Source organism: Eretmochelys imbricata, chromosome 8 (genome assembly GCF_965152235.1).
Source record: "Eretmochelys imbricata isolate rEreImb1 chromosome 8, rEreImb1.hap1, whole genome shotgun sequence".
Taxonomy (NCBI): Eukaryota; Metazoa; Chordata; order Testudines; family Cheloniidae; genus Eretmochelys; species Eretmochelys imbricata.
Genome location: NC_135579.1, coordinates 42,884,548 through 42,903,048, shown reverse-complemented (window position 1 = coordinate 42,903,048; position 18,501 = coordinate 42,884,548).

Genomic DNA, 18,501 nt, shown 5'->3' with positions numbered 1-18,501 from the left:
GTGCCCATGGCTCTGTTCTTTTTCTTCTCCTGACATGTCACTTAATGATCATGCTGGATCTTGCATGCAAATGCATCTCACTGCAGACAGAGCATGTATCACTGGAAAACTGTGAAAAGTTATTTCTCTGCCCTCCTACCTCCCCTCCTGCCTGCCGCAGAGAAGACATATGAATACCAAGAAGGCTGTTTTTGAGGCTGGAAGTCAGGTTTAGAATTTTAATGATATCCTGCATCCCATTGCCTTTTATTTGGGGAGTAAAGAAATGGCTCTAAATGACCCATTTTTCTCAGCATAATGATAATCATTACTAAGAGGAAAAGAAGTGCACTGAAGACAAGGATGAATGCAGGTGGAGATGAGATGTCGAGGTTGAGTCTAACTAACAAAATGCTACATGGAGAAATAAGCCTTTTGTACTTAGAAAGAATGTAAAGATGTCTTTAAACATTTGTGTAAATTTGTAACAAATAAGGCAGCACGGCTTAAAATTGGAAGCAGGAGAATGCAGCCATAAATATTTGATCTCCTTGACAATGAGCTCCAGTACAGCTAATTTTCACACCATGTTACACTCTCTGGGGCAAGGGGACTCTGACGCTCTCTGGTGTTGCATGGGGATGCAGTCGGGATTATTGTCCGCTCTGGCTGCTCCAGGGTGACTTTCCCAGTGAGCCCTGCTGCTGCTCAGTTTGGCATGAGACAAGGACCATCACATCGGTCAGACAGAAAAGAATCAGATCTCCATTGTGCCACATCCACTGGCTTGGGAGATGCATCCAGGTTTAACATTAGGCAGTGCCCGCTTACCTTAGCGTGTGTTTCATTCCAGTCCACCATGAACCTTTCTACAATTGGTCAGTGTACTGTGACTAGATGCACAGAGTGGGCAGCTACAGTCTATGAGTATGTATCTGTGAAGAGAGTAACCGCTTCAAAGCAGGGTCCTGTCTCTTTATTGGCACTGTCAGGAAGCTAGCACACTTGGAATACTGTAAAATAAAATAGTTGGATGGCTTTCCAGGAAGCACCATTTCTGGTACTTCCCGGAGCAGTATCATTCCAGTTGGCAGCTCCTGTGTTGTCTGGAGTGAGCTCAGAACACGCAAGATCGGTGCCTTATCCTCCAGTCTCGACCTGAGTATAGATGTTAAGGTCACAAGGGACCATTAGATCATCTAGATGAACCTCCTGTATATCACAGGCTAAAGAATTTCCCCCAGGCACCCCTGTATTGAGCCCAAAATCCTGTGTTTGACTAATGCATCTTGCAGAAAGGCAGCCAGGCTGGATTTGAAGATTGCAAAAGATGGAGAATCCATCACTTCCCTTCAGTTGATTCCAGTGGTTCATTGCCTAGGGTACATTCACTCCAGAGCCAATCCTCTTTGACCACTATTCGCCAGATATCGCGGTGATTGGTGCTCCATACACATGGTGGATCAATCATTCAGAGAAGAACACCATCAAAGCACTGGAGCTGCTAGACATTTTGTCACTGAACCATTTTTAAACATTTTAAAACTTTGTATGTGTGTCAAAACATTCTGTTTTCAATGAAAAACTTTTTTTCTTTTGGTGCACATTCTTAGTTTTCAAAATTGATCACATGAATTTTTTTAAAAAATCTAAATTTCCTGTGGAAAATAAATGGCATTTTTTTAACCAGCATTAGAAAACATACACCTGACTCCAGTGGTCCAAAGACCTAAGAGCTAAAACACACAGCAGATATGAATGGGTACTAGGTCACTTCACATTACAAACTCACCTGTTGAAATAATCCACAGAGGTGCCACCCCTCAGGAGATCAAAAACATTTAGGCTGCTTTGGTCTCATGATCCATGGAGCCGTGGATCTGTGGTGGTGGCACAAGAATCCACTGACCCTGTCATGCAGCAGACAATTGCTAGCAAGACTGACTTGCTGGGGTGTCCCCCCCCACCTTGCATGCACTATTATTCCAGTTGATAACACAATGTACGTTCTGTACACTGATGGTTCCTGATTTGATTAACATAGTGCCTGACACCTTCTCTGCTAGTCTGGAAATAATACTCTGGAAGTGGATGAATGATTTAGGCTCAGGGAATTGTCAGGAATTTTCCAACCGCCCATTTGGAGCCCGCTTTAGAGAATTTGTGCAGTTGTAAGTGCCACCCACTTCCCTTGGTGTCTTCTCGGAACTAACAAGGGAGGAAATGTGAGGCCAGCAGCATACCCTTTGAGGAATTCTCTGCTGACCTGGGAGTCACCCCCTCCCTGTCGGAGGAGTTGTTTGCTGATCTCTCAGTGGCAGAGACAACATCAGAGGCTGGAGTGCAAATTCGCATTAAATACACTTCCATGCACTTTTGGGGAGTAGAGTTAACAGCTAGCTGCCAGTCATTCCTGCAATCAGCCTTTGGAGCTGCAATCCCATTAGTTACTCTATGCTAATTAGAGGCAGACCCAGTGAGGGTAGAAGTCCCCCGAAGAACAATGAGGTGCTCCCCTAACTAGCTGGAGATACTGTTAATGGCATCCTTTGAGGGGTCATGGGTTCGAGGCAGTCCTCGGGCCGCAGCCACCATCTGGCAGCTTGCTGCTGCCAGCAGGGAGTGTCAGTGGGTGGACCCCAGCTTACCAGAGGCACCGCCAATGAAGCTCCTGATGGGAGAAGACATCTGGTCTCTCCGATTGGCTCAGACTCACTATTTAGGCCAGAAGAAGGCACAGGAAGTTGTCTGAGCAACTAGGTGAATTCCTGGCTGGCTGCTACATTGGATCTTACCTTCTTGCCTGACTCCTGATACCTGCCTTGTTCCTGCTTCCTGCCCTCCTGCTTTGTTCAAGATCCCTGCTTCTGTGCCCCACTGCTGCCTACTGACTCTGGCTCTGACCCTTGGTTTGATTTCTGACAGTTTCTGGCTCTAATCCCTGGCTCTGATTCCTGACTCCTGCTCTGAGAGTTACGCATGACCACTACTGCTCTGAGTGCCTGATCCTGGTCCGTGACGCATTCTTTCTTTTGATCTAGCACTGGACATGTTCCCAGACAAGATGTAAGGGATCATGTAGTGATGGCTTTGCATGAGGCATAAAATCCACACCCTTACGATTTCTGGTCATCTAAATCACCTGGCACATTTTTCCCCTAAGAGCAGGAATATTCATCCCAGTGTACAGCTCAGTTAATTATATTCAGCTAACCTTAAATCACCCCTGCAATTTCCATGAGACATGGTATTCCTCTTCACTCTCATGCAATGTTGCTGTGCCCTGTGGAGGAGCTGCTATGCTGTCCCCAAGAAGCCAGTGAATTTCAGGGAAGTCGGAAAGCTCATGCTCAAATAAATTGGTTAGTCTCTAAGGTGCCACAAGTACTCCTTTTCTTTTTGCGAATACAGACTAACACGGCTGTTACTCTGAAACCGGAAATGACTCTATGTCCCTTTTCCACTGTGCCGGGTTTTTATGAAGCATCATTATTGAATTGTTTGTAAAGCACTTTGAGACCCTTGGAGATGTACAAATCGCTCCTGTTCTTTGATGCGCTGAGGCTTGTTAACGCTGTATGCCAGGTGTGGGTATTTTTGCCTATGAAGCTAATGAAATTGAGAGCCTCCTTCAGATATGCTTTTGGGAGCCACGCAGCAGGGAGGGAAATCATTCATTCAGAGCCATGCATCTTGTGCTGTCCATCTCCCTGCCTCACAGCAGCAGAAGCTGTGTCCAGGAGATTGACAGAAAGCAAAGCTTCTGAAGATCTGATCAGCACAATTCCAGCTCTGGTTCTTACATTAGAGAGCACAGCTGATGCCTGCCCAGGTCCCCTGTGCTTTGGAACAGAGTAGATCTTGTGGAGTGGAATCGCAGCTGCAACTGTTTGTTCCCCAAGGGAGGAGTTTGTTCGGATGTTGGGGAGCTACTAACTAGTGTTGGAGAGGAAGGATGGGACAGTGGTTAGGTCACTAGGCTAGGACTTAGGAGCATGGTGTTCAGTTCCCTGCTCTATCACAAACTTCCTTTGTGAGCTTGAGAAGGTCGCTTAGTCTCTTTGTGCCTCAGTTTCCCATCAGTATCATGGATAACAGCCCTGCTCTACCTGACAGGGGGGTTGTGAGGAAATACATAGACTATTGTGAGGTGCTCAGACACTGTAAGTACCGAGACAGAGTGTGGTGTGTGATGTTCATCTCCACACAAATTAAGTGGCAACTTGTTTACTGCCCAGACATAAGGCTAGAAGCAGTCAGCTGTTTGTGACCCTGGAGCTCAAAGCTCCTGATAATTCAATTAGACCTAGCTGCAGAGAAGCCTATAAACCTATAATCGATCAGGTGAGCAAGTTCCCATTCCAAGTAATTGCTTTCCTTGAGCAGCATGCAGCAGCCTGTTGGCTTGGCTCATATGCCACTGATGCAGCTGGTTAGACCTGTGAGTGATATAGGAACTCTGCTGTCAGGAAGCTGGAATGGAATTAGACACCATTCTAGACAGATTGAATTAGACAGATTTTACTAGATTTATTAGATGGTTGGTAGGAAAGAAGGCTGGAAAATAGAGGACAAGAAGTGACTCCTCAGTGACTTATGGGCTGGGATGATTTTTCTTGTCCTAGATGAAGATGGGGTGATGTGTAGAGGGAATATTTACTGCTCCCCAGGTCATTCAGCCAATGCTGCAGCAGCCACCACCCACAATACTCCCTATCAAACAATGGAGCAGACCCTGAGAAAGGCACCAGCAAGAACCTTTTTTCATTTGGATACCTGCTTCACTGCTTCCTGCTTTCTTTGGTAACTGAAACCCAGCATCGCCCCAGCCCCAGATGTCTTAAGAGCCACAGCTTTCAGAAAATTTCTCATCTCTAAGTGTCTGTGAGGTGCAGGTGCTGCACTGGCCTGCATGCTTCTTCTCAAGCTACAAATGCAAATAAATACAGCAGAGTACATTGCCTCCACTCTGCAAATCTGACGCTCCTCATCAAATCCAACCCAGGACTCAACCAAGATTTAATAGCAACAGGTTTAATAGCCATCTAAGAGAGGCCGAGCTGCTGAGCGATCTCCTAACGCTAAGAATTGATGACTTTTATAAAATATACTGCAGCACATTTACTAGTAGGCAATGAGATATTACCACCAATAATTAGAACTCAATCACACTTGCCAAAATAAATGAACTAAGCATGCTGAGGGATGAAGCATCCTTGCTTTTGTAAATCCTGCTTATTCCCTTTCACGCTAAGGCTATGCCTATACAAGAAACGCTACAGCAGCACAGCTGCAGTGGTGCAATTGCGGCTACAGCACTGTAATGTAGACCAAATAGGGTTCTTCCATTGCTGTACTCAATCCACCTCTCTGAGAAGAGGTAGCTAGGTTGTTGGAAGAATTTTTCCATCAATCTAACAGTGTCTACTCTGGCACTTAGGCCGGCTTAACCATGTTGCACAGGGTGTGAAATTTTTCACAGCCCTGAGCGATATAGTTTTCTTGACCTAACTGTGTAGTGTAGACCAAAGTCACAACATCTGGTAATGCATGAAAGGTTCTCCTAGTCATTAGAATGAACCAGCAATGAGCTATATGGAATCATTCACTAATGATGGTTGAACCAGTTTGGATATAATAAGAACTGAGCATCCCCAAGCATACACACAGCCTTAACTGAGATTAATCTGTTTTATCTGTTCAGTGGTTACCCCTTGCCCCTTCTGGTTCTTCTAGAGCTCTTATCTGTGTCTAAAATACCAAGCATAAGCAGTTAGTAGTGGAAAAAGTAACAAGACACAAAAGTAGAAGGCCCCAGATCTGAGGCTGGCCCTCAATGGTCTTCTGCAATCTTCTTCTGGTTGTCAGGGTTGGAATCCAAGCTCCTCAAGAGGAGTGAAAGACATGGACTCATAGGTTCTAAGGCCAGAAGGGACCAGTATGATCATCCAGTCTGACCTCCTGCATAACACAGGCCAGAGAATTTCACAGTGATTCCTGCTTTGAGCCCATAAATTCTGGTCAAGCTAGGGCATATTTGTTAGTAAATTGGTAAGTGGTTCCAATGATTAATTAACCTCACTGTTGGAAAAATGTGGTGTCAGTATCAGTTAGTTCTAACCCTTCTTCATAGAATCATAGAATCATAGAATAACAGAGTTGGAAGGGACCTCTGGAGGCCATCTAGTCCAACCCCCTGCCCAGAGCAGGACCAATCCCAACTAAATCATCCCAGCCAGGGCCTTGTCAAGCCTGACCTTAAAAACTTCTAAGGAAGGGGATTCCACCACCTCCCTAGGTAACGCATTCCAGTGTTTCAACACCCTCCTAGTGAAAAAGTTTTTCCTAATATCCAACCTAAACCTCCCCCACTGAAACTTGAGACCATTACTCCTTGTCCTGTCATCTGCTACCACTGAGAATAGTCTAGATCCATCCTCTTTGGATCCACCTTTCAGGTAGTTAAAAGCAACTATCAAATCCCCCCTCATTCTTCTGTTCCGTAGACTAAACAATCCCCATTCCCTCAGCCTCTCCTCATAAGTCATGTGTTCCAGTCCCCTAATCATTTTTGTTGCCCTTCGCTGGACTCTCTCCAATTTCTCCACATCCTTCTTGTAGTGTGGGGCCCAAAACTGGACACAGTACTTCAGATGAGGCCTCACCAATGTCGAATAGAGGGGAATGATCACGTCCCTCGATCTGCTGGCAATGCCCCTACTTATACAGCCCAAAATGCCATTGGCCTTCTTGGCAACAAGGGCACACAGTTGACTCATATCCAGCTTCTCGTCCACTGTCACCCCTAGGCCCTTCTCTGCAGAACTGCTGCCTAGCCATTCAGTCCCTAGTCTGTAGCGGTGCATTGTATTCTTCCATCCTAAGTGCAGGACTCTGCACTTGTCCTTGTTGAACCTCATCAGATTTCTTTTGGCCCAATCCTCCAATTTGTCTAGGTCCCTCTGTACCCTATCCCTACCCTCCAGCGTATCTACCACTCCTCCCAGGTTAGTGTCATCTGCAAACTTGCTGAGGGTGCAATCCACACCATCCTCCAGATCATTAATGAAGATATTGAACAAAACCGGCCCCAGGACCAACCCTTGGGGCACTCCGCTAGATACCGGCTGCCAACTAGACATGGAGCCATTGATCACTACCCGTTGAGTCCGACAATCTAGCCAACAGTGCTTCTGTCTTTACAAACAAGGTCAGCTCCCAGACTACTGCACTGGGCAGCACAGCATGGGGAGGAGGTGACCAGCCCTATGTGGAGAAAGAAGTGGTTCAGGACTATTTAGAAAAGCTGGATGAGCACAAGTCCATGGGGCCGGATGTGCTGCACCCGAGAGCTAAAGGAGTTGGTGGATGTGATTGCAGAGCCATTGGCCATTATCTTTGAAAACTCATGGCGATTGGGGAGGTCCTGGACGAATGGAAAAAGGCTAATGTAGTGCCCATCTTTTAGAAAGGGAAGGAGGAGGATCCGGGGAACTGCTGGCCAGTCAGCCTCACCTCAGTCCCTGGAAAAATCATGGAGCAGGTTCCCAAGGAATCAATTCTGAAGCACTTAGAGGAGAGGAAAGTGATCAGGAACAGTCAGCATGGATTCACCAAGGGCAAGTCATGCCTCACTAATCTAGTTGCCTTCTATGATGAGCTAACTGGCTCTGTGGATGAGGGGAAAGCAGTGGACGTGTTATTCCTTGACTTTAGCAAAGCTTTTGTTACAGTCTCCCACAGTATTCTTGTCAGCAAGTTAAAAAAGTATGAGCTAGATGAATGGACTATAAGGTGGATAGAAAGCTGGCTAGATCATCGGGCTCAACGGGTAGTGATCAATGGCTCCATGTCTAGTTGGCAGCCGGGATCAAGCGGAGTGCCCCAAGGGTCGGTCCTGGGGCCGGTTTTGTTCAATATCTTCATTAATGATCTGGAGAATGGCGTGGATTGCACCCTCAGCAAGTTTTCAGATGACACTAAACTGGGAGGAGTGGTAGATACACCGGAGGGTAGGGATAGGATACAGAGGGATCTAGACAAATTAGAGGATTGGGCCAAAAGAAATCTGATGAGGTTCAACAAGGACAAGTGCAGAGTTCTGCACTTGGGACAGAAGAATCCCATGCACCGCTACAGACTAGGGACCGAATGGCTAGGCAGCAGTTCTGCAGAAAAGGACCTAGGGATTACAGTGGACAAGAAGCTGGATATGAGTCAACAATGTGCCCTTGTTGCCAAGAAGGCCAATGGCATTTTGGGCTGTATAAGTAGGGGCATTGCCAGCAGATCGAGGGACGTGATCGTTCCTCTCTATTCAACATTGCTGAGATCTCATCTGGAGTACTGTGTCCAGTTTTGGGTCCCACACTACAAGAAGGATGTGGAAAAATTGGAAAGCATCCAGCGGAGGGCAACAAAAAGGATTAGGGGACTGGAACACATGACTTATGAGGAGAGGCTGAGGGAACTGGGATTGTTTAGTCTGCAGAAGAAAAGAATGAGGGGGGATTTGATAGCTGCTTTCAACTACCTGAAAGGGGGTTCCAAAGAGGATGGATGTAGGCTGTTCTCAGTGGTAGCAGATGACAGAACAAGGACTAATGGTCTCAAGTTGCAGTGGGGGAGGTTTAGGTTGGATATTAGGAAAAACTTTTTCACTAGGAGGGTGGTGAAACCCTGGAATGCGTTACCTAGGGAGGTGGTGGAATCTCCTTTCTTTGAAGTGTTTAAGGTCAGGCTTGACAAAGCCCTGGCTGGGATGATTTAGTTGGGGATTGGTCCTGCTTTGAGCAGGGGATTGGACTAGATGACCTCCTGAGGTCCCTTCCAACCCTGATATTCTATGATACTATGATCTCTCTAGACTTAAGGCTGAAGCTAGCTGTCCATTACAAGACCAAGTTAAACCAAGCCCATTCTCTGTACCCCGAGACGACCTGTGCCTGCTAATAGCGGGGGGAGGGGCAGCAGTGTGAGCATGCTCAGTACAAGCCAAGCAGTAAATTGGTGGGAGGGGAGACGTGACCCCGCATGTCCTTCACACGCTTCACCTCTGCCTCTGCCCAAAATGAAACCCATTGTATGATCTTGGGCAGAAGAATATTTCTGGAAGCTTGAAGTAGTCTATATTTTCCTCAGTCTAGTTGCCTGTCAATGAGCTTTATTCATGTTGTCCAAATGACAAATATTTCTGAGTAACTCAGGCTGATTATAAAATGTTTTCCAAACACAGACAGAGCTAGTACAAAGGTATGCTGGGAGTGCACTATTATTTGCATTGTGATAGTGGTTATTGGCCCCCAACAGGATCAAGGCCTTACCACATTATAATACAACCCAGCTGTTATGCAGCACATCTCCAAGCCTTTTGTCATGGACGGTCAGGATCATTAGCCCCCATTTTACAGATGGGGAAACTGAGGCATAAAGAGGGGCAGGGACTTGCCCACTGTCACACAGAAGATTAGCAGCCCAGCCAGGAATAGAACCTAGGTATCCTGACTCCAATTCTTTGCTTTAACTTCGCACAGGACCTCCTAGGGTCTCCTCCCTGCCACCAGGAAGCCCTGGGGTGGTCTGGTGGCCAGCTATTAGTAGATTTTATAAGTATGTGGCTCCAGCTGCTTCTCTTCAGGAGGGAGAATCAGGGCAGTTGCTCCAGTTGTTTCTCTCATCACCGAGTCCCAGGAGATGATACAGGTCTCAGCAGCTCCCAGGCCCTCATCCCTGTGTCATGTCTTTAGAAAGCACCTGCACTGTCATTTCAACCATTGTGTTTGGCTACAAAGAATCAAAGTTGGCAAAAGTCCTTTTTAAGTGGTCAGGCCACCCTTCTCCTCCCCAGTGCCTGCAGCTGCCCATCACCCAGCTACAACAAAAGAGAGAGAGAGATGCTGCTGTCTGCCACTGCAGAGAAAATAATTACCACAGCAGCACAACTCAGGTCCTAGTTTTTATGGGGCTGGCAGGAAAATGCACGTGCAGAACTGTTGTCCATCAAACAGAGCCAGAGGCAGCACCCATTTAGATTCACAGCATGTGCCAAAAAGCTTGTGCCCTGGCGATTGTGACAGAGTCAAACAAATAGGCCCAGGTCTCCAAAGGTGCTGTGCAAAGGGCAGGGCACTAGTGATGCTGCATCACCAGTTCCCCTCCCTCCAACGCAGCGGAATAAGAATGAGTTTCTACTGACCCATCTATGGCACAGTGGGGTGAAAAGATCCTGCCACGGCTGCAAACCCCAGACACTATTGCTGTCGCAGAGCAAGCACCAGAGGAAGGCAATGGGGTAGAGCAAGAATCATAGAATCATAGAATATCAGGGTTGGAAGGGACCCCAGAAGGTCATCTAGTCCAACCCCCTGCTCGAAGCAGGACCAATTCCCAGTTAAATCATCCCAGCCAGGGCTTTGTCAAGCCTGACCTTAAAAACCTCTAAGGAAGGAGATTCTACCACCTCCCTAGGTAACGCATTCCAGTGTTTCACCACCCTCATAGTGAAAAAGTTTTTCCTAATATCCAATCTAAACCTCCCCCACTGCAACTTGAGACCATTACTCCTCGTTCTGTCATCTGCTACCATTGAGAACAGTCTAGAGCCATCCTCTTTGGAACCCCCTTTCAGGTTGTTGAAAGCAGCTATCAAATCCCCCCTCATTCTTCTCTTCTGCAGACTAAACAATCCCAGCTCCCTCAGCCTCTCCTCATAAGTCATGTGTTCTAGACCCCTAATCATTTTTGTTGCCCTTCGCTGGACTCTCTCCAATTTATCCACATCCTTCTTGTAGTGTGGGGCCCAAAACTGGACACAGTACTCCAGATGAGGCCTCACCAATGTCGAATAGAGGGGAATGATCAAGTCCCTCGATCAGCTCGCTATGCCCCTACTTATATAGCCCAAAATGCCATTGGCCTTCTTGGCAACAAGGGCACACTGCTGACTCATATCCAGCTTCTCATCCACTGTCACCCCTAGGTCCTTTTCCGCAGAACTGCTGCCTAGCCATTCGGCCCCTAGTCTGTAGCGGTGCATTGGGTTCTTCCGTCCTAAGTGCAGGACCCTGCACTTATCTTTATTGAACCTCATCAGATTTCTTTTGGCCCAATTCCTCCAATTTGTCTAGGTCCTTCTGTATCCTATCCCTCCCCTCCAGCGTATCTACCACTCCTCCCAGTTTCGTATCATCCGCAAGAAAAGGGGGAGCTTGTCTTCCGATTATTGTGCTCACACTAATACACCCATTATGCATGAATATGACATCACAAACACAGCTATATTTCATATAAGAACGGCTGCACTGGGTAGGACCAATGGTCCATCTAGCCCAGTATCCTGTTTGCTGATAGCAGCTAATGCCAGATGCTCCAGAGGGAATGAACAGAACAGGTAATCATCGAGTGATCCATCCCCTGGTCATCCAGCCCCAGCTTGCCCTGCCACCAGGCTCACTTTGGAGCTGGAGCCCTCGTCACTCCTTTCACCTGCCTCTTTGTATTAATTTGTGCCACCTAGAGGCGCCAGCCCAGACTGCGAGCCTGCCCCTACACCAAAGAGCTGACGACCTAACCAGACAAGAGGCAGGAGGGTTGTGACTGGCCAAAGGTCACACGTGAGATCAGCAGCAGAGCCAGGAATGGAAGCCAGCCACCTCCCGTGTTGTGTCAGCCTCTCTTGTCAGGTCTCTGCCTAGCCCTTCCCACCCTGTGGGGGAGGTGCCATGTGTTGTTTAATTTGTACAGCACGTGGTCATGTGGCAGTGTGCACTGCCGGGCCGGTCTGGAAAACAGCAATTCTGTCTGGCCAAAAAGTCAAGGTTTTGCAATTTATTTTTGTTCTGCTGTGGAACAGAAATTAAACCTTTTGAAATTTTTCATGGAAAAAACCCAAGAGAGTCAGACAATTACCTCGGAATAGCACATAGCCAGGGAGAGCCCCCCCAGAATTGCTGCATGGCCTGGGACACATTCCTGAGGCCATGTTAATTGAGCCCAGTGCATTTCCTCAAAACATTTGACAGAATGGCTGTTTCTGACAGAGAAAAGTTTTGTCAAAAACATGTTGCCCAGCCCTACTCCCAATAACCGGGAGGGCCACACTGTTTAGCAGATACAGATGTGCCCCCTCACCCGCATCTGCTGGGGTGCTTGTGGAGTGACTGTCTCCACTGTGCAATCCCCTCTGAGATTTCCATGGGGCAGTGCATCTCTGTCTATAATGCTCGTTTGGCCCTGCCCATGGTAATTATGATGAGCTCAGGTATATGCCACATCCCTGCTTCTCCCTGCAGGACAATGGGACCTTCACTTCAACTGCTTTTACTGCAGAAGCTTCCTGCTGCAATGTGATAATAACTTATAATAATAATAACCCGAGTCAGTTGACCGGGGCTGTGCCGTGCATCTTTTATCACAGTGTAGATGTACCCTATGCTGATGCTCATACAGCCTCTGCTGCCCCTCCTAACCACTTGCCCCTTTGTACATCTCCCTCCCCTGGTTCAGCCGTCCCACTTGCTACAAAGGTTGCTCCCTCAAACTTGTCTTTATCCATATGGGGATGAACAGGGACTCCTGGGATCTGAACCATCAGCTTGTTCTCCTTTCCCCGCACCTGCCCTGGAGGTGTTGTTAGCACTTGCTGTAATGTCAGGTTGAATGTGATATCTCACACTTGGTGTAAATGTTTGGCAGGGTCCATGTTCTGACTCTGTTCTGTAAGAGCACTTCAGGAACATACACTCCCTGTAGCATGGGAATGTGAGCTGACAGAGGGAGCTCCCAAGGGGTTGGCAGAGAAGTCAGACTGTGCACAGTGGGAGAGGCAAGGAGTAGATGGGGATTTGGTTCACACTCCTAGCTGACGTAGCTAAACCAGCGTCACTTTGCAGTGAGACTAAAGCCTGGTCTACAGTTAAATATTAGATTGACCCAGCCACATTGCTCAGGGCTGTGAAATATTTCATGCCTTGTGCAGTATAGATGCAGCACGATCAAGGGAAGAATTCTTTCATCACCCTAGGTACCGCCTCTCAGGGAGGTGCCGCTGCAGCAGCTCTAGTGTAGACAATGCAGTCCCAGAAGTCAAGAGGAGAGAGACAGCCAAGATGAGAAAGAGAAACAGACGCAGCTGGGAAGATCATTAGTGAACTTGGTGAGGGTGGCTTCAGAGGAGTGGAGGGAGCAGAGCTGGACTGGAGGGGCCAGGGAGTGCGCAGGAGGAGGGAAGGCAGCATGAGTAGCACTCTCAGACAGGCCTGCTCATTCCCTTGCTGGTACCCCTCTGCATACAGATGTTGTCAAAGATCCTGTTTGCCTGCAATAAGCAAATATCTCTGGACCCTTGGAACTGAATGCCACCTCATGGCTCCAATTCCTGCAGTATTCCTCTCCTCTCCCCAGTACGGTCTTACTACATGTGTAACTGAACACTACCTTGATGCCCTCACCACCTTTAGCCCTTTGCAGGAAGGCCCAGGAATTCAAATATGACAAGAAATTATCACACCTTTTTTCTCTGTCTTTGGTAGTTCCAGGGATGGATGAGCCATCACTATAGTTATTATTAACCCTGAAGTTTCTCATTCCTCATGTTGGCAGGTACAGCTAGTCAGAAAATGGAATTCCCATCCTACAGGAAAGGCCAACATTCTGAAATTTGTTTTCATTCCAAATCAGAACAAAAAGTCACAACTTCAAAAATGTTCATGGAATGGAAATTCTGAAAAAATTTGATCTGCAAACATCAAAATATTTTGTTTTGATCATGCTGAAGTATTATACCATAAAACATGAACTATAATATAATATAACAATCTAACCAGAGGGTATATTTACTCGTCATTCACAAGGTCTGACTGCAGCTTGTGGACACATAGGCAAGCTAGTTTTAATCTACCTAGCTTGGTTACTGGAGCAGTGACACATCAGTGCAGGCTGTACAAGCTGCCCTGACCCCTGAGTAATTACTCAGGCAATGAAATTAAATGATAAAGTAAACAAGAAACATTTTTACCTTATTAAACCAAAACATTTCAGCATTACTACAACACTTCATTTCAACACTTTTCCATCAAAAAAGTCATTGAAATCAACTTTTCCACAAAATGCTTTGATTTTGGCAAAATTGTGTTTTCTGATGCAAAACTATTCCAGCAAAAATGTCTCATCAGCTTTCCTCACAAGCCGTGTTATGACCAGACCCTACAGATCAGCCAAGGGGGCATGCGTCTGAGATCACAAATAGCCAAATTAGTGATGCACCAAAGGGGGAGAGGAATGGAAGAGCAGGCAGGCTCTGCTTTGGGGCATGCAAAGTGTCAGGATTCCCTCCCCACTCTGAACTCTGGGGTATAGATGTGGGGACCCACATGAAAGACCCCTTAAGCTTATTTCTACCAGATTAGGTTAAAACTTCCCCAAGGCACAAATCCTTTCCTTGTCCTTGGGTGGTATTGCTGCCACCACCATGTGATTTCGACAAAAATCCAGGAAAAAGGGCCACTAGGAGTCCCTGTTTCCCCAAAATATTTCCCCAAACCCCTTCACCCCCTTTCCTGGGGAGGCTTGAGAATAATATACTAACCAACTGGTTACAAAGTGAGCACAGACCAAACCCTGGGTTTTTAAAACACTGAAAATAAATCAGGTTCTTAAAAGAAGAATTTTATTTAAAAAAAAAATAAAAGAATCACACCTGCAAAATCAGGATGGAAGGTAACTTTACAGGGTAAATAAAAAGATTTAATAACACAGAGGATTCCCCTCTAGGCTTAGCTTCAAAGTTACAAAAAACAGGAATAAAACTCCCTCTTAGCATAAGGAAAATTCACAAGCTAAAACAAAAGTTAATCTAACACATTTCCTTGTGTTTACTTACAATTTCCGTAATTTTAGATGTATCATTTCAGCTGGTGAGAGATGGTTTACCTGCTTGTTTTCTCTCTCTCTCCCCCGTCCCCCCACCCCCAGGTTTGAAAGTATCTTCTTTCCTTATCGGTCCTTTTGGTCAGGTGCCAACCAGGTTATTTGAGCTTCTTAACCCCTTACAGGGTAAAGTGATTCTGACCTCTGGCCAGGAGGGATTTTATATTAGTGCATACATAAAGGTTGTTACCCTTCCCTTTATGTTTATGACACAGAGGGACACATGGTTTTTCCTCCCGTAGATTCCAAGGCCAGAAAGGACCATTGATCATCTAGTTTGACCTCCTGTATGACACAGGCCAGAGAACATCCCCCAAATATTACCAGTGAAGGAAACTTCACCACGACCCTTGGTACATTGTTGCAATGGTATGTTACACTCACCGTTAAAAACGTATGCCTTATTCCAAGAGCGTGCTGCCTCACAGGTCCTTTTCAGATGCTGCTGCAGCAGTGCTTTCTCTTGCTGAGCAGCAAGCGAGATCTGACTCTTCATCCTGACCTCCATTTTGAGAAAAAGGACCCAGAAATACAAGTTTTCCCTGGGAATTATGGAAGTTTGATCTCTTCTCCCACAGTCCCCTTTGGGCTCCCAGAAGGCCTTTCCAAATATCCCATAAGCCATTTCTTTGAGGGGTTTGTCTGGGACCTGTGGACTAGCTATCCAGTGGGCAGTGTGACTGCACTGGTTTTGTGCAGAGATAGTGAGGCAAACCCACACCCAGACCAGCATGGACACACTGCGCTGCAAGTGCTCACCTTGTTCAGTTGCAGATTCAGGCTGTCAGCTTAAAGCATGAAATGTTCAGATGGAAAGCAAGGGAGTTCAGTCAGTGTTGTTTGGGGATTTACGCTCCGCATTAAGTGAGCAATTCCACAGCACTCGCTGTGTAAGCAATAGGTATTAATTTCAAGAGTTACTCTTACATTAAGTAGGCCATTCCAAGTGCATACAGTGTGAACACAAGACTAGCAGGTGGTACAACACTATCAACACTGAGATGCAGGTAGTTGCATGATCTGTTGGGGAGTATAAATCGAAGATGAGCAGAATAATAGCACAGTGACTGTAAAGTGCCAATTGGAAATTTAATCAGCATATTTAAGGCCAAATTATACCTGCTTGACACTCAGTGCATTTGGCCCGGCTGGATTGTGTTTGGGCAGATTGGAGTTTGGGCAGATTCTTGGCAAATTATGTAACTTCACTCGATTTTGGCATATTATTGCACATTAAATCACATGTAATAATAATAATTAGGGAGCAGGTTATGTCCTTGTTCGGAGGCTCAGGATAATCTCTCCTAGTTTATTGTCCTTCACATGCTGCACATAGATGCTATTATTGCCTTGAACAACAAGAATGAACAAAAGTAGCTGTGACATTTGCACTGGAGTAGCCCCACTTTCAGAGCACAAGTTAAAACAGACAGGTGGTCAAATGCTCCAGCCAGAACTGTCACCAACAGAGCTGAGCAAAGCACTGAGTCTCGGTTTGGTGACCAATCTGAACAATCTCAAATTTGGTTAGTTTTAAATTAAAATGGACTTTTTTTTCAATTTATTGACTAAACAAGCAAACAACATTTCTTTGGGCTGAATGAATCATTTTGAATCAATCATTTCAAAACAAAATGACATTTTGAAATGAAATGTTGATTCAAAACCAAATAAGTTCATTTTGAAAGTGTCAAAACAAAATCTTTCAACATCTTCCCCTTCCCCCCAAAAAATCAGGGCCAAAACAGTTTGCTGAATTTGCCCCAAATTCATGAATAATTTCAGTGCCCCAAAAATGGATTTCTCAGCAAATTTACTATTTGCTGAAAATATTTTGACCAGTTACAGTTGCCAACACTGCCTATGTCTCTGTGGACAAAACCCCCTCCTAAACTCTTCAGATCCTTTTAACTGACTGGGCGCAACCAAGCCCCAATAGCCAGCCCTAGCCAGGTATAGAGGAAAAGCACCTATCCTCAACCCATGTCATTGCTTCTGGTGTGGGTGTTCTGTTTCCTAAGTTCTCTTCCTAGTTCTGCCACACTTCCTGTGTGACTCTGAGGAAGTCTGTTCTGCTGCAAAAGGGACATTTACTGGGCCTTCCTCAAAGTGGGGAGTACAGGGCTCAACTAATCTATATTTGCCAATTGCCTTGAGGGAAGCTTTCTAGAAGGACAAATTATTTCTCCTTAGAGAAGAATGGCAAGAGAGTGTTGATGGCCCAGGCACGGAATCTCCTCTGTCCCTAGGCTTTGTTCTGAGCTGCGGGTCTCCATCTCTGTCAGGAGAGAACATGCTGACTGATTCAAAGCTAAACTGTAACATCACCAGTGCTCCCTGTGTGCTTCCCCTGGCTGCTGTCTGCCTACAGCCCAGACAAAGGGACTAGTATCTGAGAACCAAGGAGTGACTGCGAGGAGAGTGACAGAGAGGGAAGAGAAAAGGTGCCGGAAAAAGGGCAGTGAGGGATTTACAGGGGAAAGCCATGGAATGTAAATGAGCAAGCAGCCCCTGCACATATGCACTCAGAACGCCAGCTCGCCTGCCAGGAGCGGCATGATGAATGCTAACTTGATCCATTGGCAGGTGTGTGTTGTGCACACCCGTTTTCAGGGGGCTGGGCTCTGACATGGAACGGGCACTCCACGGTGGCCTACAGACACCTCATCTTCCCATGTCTTTCTAGCATTGGCACAGCGTACTCAGGGAGACTGCATGGGAGAAGGTTGGTGGGAGGGGACCTCGTTTATGTTCTAGCAAAAGCTTCAGCAGGGAAAGGGATCAGCAGAAAGCGAGAGGAGATTTTCACTGGAAAGATGCTGAGCATCGTCAGAATGAGATTAGCTGTGAACCTGTGGGGTCTGATCCCATCGCAGCCAAGTCTGGAGATTCAGTGACCGTGGCCTTGATCGTTCATTCCATTTTGAGTGACATTGCCTCACTGGCCACTGTTGGTGCTTGTGAAACACTGGAGCTGTCAGATGCACAGAGTCACAATTTGCATTCATAATTCTGGCCCATCTTTCCGTCAACATAGCTGCTTTCATTCGCATTCCCAATTTGCACCCTCTTACAACTTTGGCAAAAGCTAGTTGACTGAAATGGTTCCTGTTTGGTGGCTGAATGGAACTTTTTATTAACACACCACAAACAATTCATGATTAGCATTATTATTTAGTTGTGTTCTGGTAGTGCCTATGAGCCCCAGCCATGGACCAGGACCCATTGTGCTAGGTTCCATACAAACAAAGCACATGGAGAGGGTCCCTGCTCGGAAGAGTTTACAATCTAAGTATAAGAAGTATGCCAGCCAGACTTGACCCTGTGCTATGTATTGGACACTCTTATGATTTTGACACAGGGCTGGGACTGAGATGATCTGAATTCAATTCCTGGTCATGTCCCAGGAGCTTACTAGTATTTGGACAGTTCTGTATTGGTCATGGAGCAGGTCCTCAAGGAATCCATTTTGAAGCACTTGGAGGAGAGGAAGGTGATCAGGAACAGTCAATGTGGATTCACCAAGGGCAAGTCATGCCTGACCAACATGATTGCTTTCTATGATGAGATAACTGGCTCTGTGGATATAGGGAAAGC